Below are 1,677 nucleotides of genomic sequence, written 5' to 3'. Positions count from 1 at the left end.
TCTCCTTCAACCTCTATCTATCCATCTATCTATCTATGTATGTATTATTACATATATCTACATGACAATGCTTAGTTTATGTACATGTATATAATATATATTAACTGAAAAGGCTGCCGATTTGGCCTGCCACAGAAATCTGCATCTCGACTCGACTCTCAATTGCAAAAGGGGATAGAAGAACAAAACAAAAAATATAAAACCACAAAATGTTTCGAAAAATTATAGTTGAATCAGAAACTGTACAATTCGTATAGAACATAATATTACAAATTATTTTACATCTGTTCACACATCAACGGAACTAATCGCTACAATTATATGCCCCACCCAGACTGAGTTTTCTCACAGACCAGAAAGTTCTTTGGTTTCAGTTGTATACAACGTTAGTTACTTCAACCATTCCGACTGTGCAATGCAAAACTAAGGCGTATTGTTAACTAACGAGAAAAGTACTAAATATGGATCCCCGCGCGCGCTTAGATTATGACATTATCTTGCAGTTGTGAGCGCCGTAAAACTTTTACCAAACTGAAACTGAAATATGGCAGGAAATTCATTGGTAATTGTTGTACTGCAGTGTCAGCTACTTTAACCATTCCGACTGTGCAGGGCAAAATCAAGCCATTCTGTGAACTAATGTGAAAAGAATTAGCTAGAGCCCCGCGCGCTAATATGACCTTATGCAGCTGCAAGCACCGTAAAACTCTTACCCAAATAAAGCCAAAACAGAGCAAGAATTCGCCTTAAGTTTCCACTCCCGCGTTTTTACATATGGCACAATGCATGCAAAAAAATAATAAGTAATATAAATGCTCACAAAAGAGCGAGACAAATCGCTCAGAGCATAACATACTCATAAGGGAAAGAGCGCTACATAAATGCAGTCTACTTTTATTATAAGAGCGAGAAATTCGCTACAATAAAACACCAGTTTTCTCACAGATCAGGAATTTGCCCCAAGTTTCCACTCCGGCGTTTTTCCATATGGCGTACATCGGACCACCCTTCTCGCAGCGAATTCCCAGAATTATGACGCGAGAAGAATAAACCTTGTAAAATTCCAATTAAAATCCTCCCAAGCCTCGGGAATGTTGACTGAGAGAAGACACTCGGCTTTCCCAGCAGTGCAAGGAGCTAACTGGCCGCAAATTAATACACTACCTTCAGCTCCACTCCGGGAAATGTGCGATCATTTAATTTAATAATCTGAAGGAAAATAAACAGGTTTCGTTTCATCTCTGTCCTTATTCCGGAGATCAAAGAGTTCTAGGGAGGAAAAATCGTGTGCCGAGTTGCCATCCGAATCTGTATCGTGCACTGGTTGTGTGTGTTGATCTTTCTGTGAAAATGTATCATTTTTCCCCTCAGGTTCTCTTTACAATATAAGTGGTGAGGTGAGGAAGTGAAAACGGAGCTTTGTGGCTCGCGCCGTGCTGAGGAGGAGATAGGTTGTGGTGGTGGTGGTGGTGGTGGTGGTGGTGAGGATGATAGAGGAGGGGAGAGGGGACTGGAAGAAGGGGAGGGGTGTAAAGGGTGGGGGGAGGTGGGGTCTTTGGAAAAGTAACAAGGTGCGATGATGGTGATAGAGGAGGGGGGGTGAGGGGGTGGAAAAGGGAGACGGGTGGGTGGGGTCCTCGGAAAAGTAACAAGGTGTGGTGCTGGTGGCAGAGGAGG

Source organism: Aplysia californica, unplaced genomic scaffold, assembly GCF_000002075.1.
Source record: "Aplysia californica isolate F4 #8 unplaced genomic scaffold, AplCal3.0 scaffold00759, whole genome shotgun sequence".
NCBI classification, from domain to species: Eukaryota; Metazoa; Mollusca; class Gastropoda; order Aplysiida; family Aplysiidae; genus Aplysia; species Aplysia californica.
The sequence above is the reverse complement of the archived record's forward strand: the minus strand, read 5'-3'. Positions refer to the sequence as shown.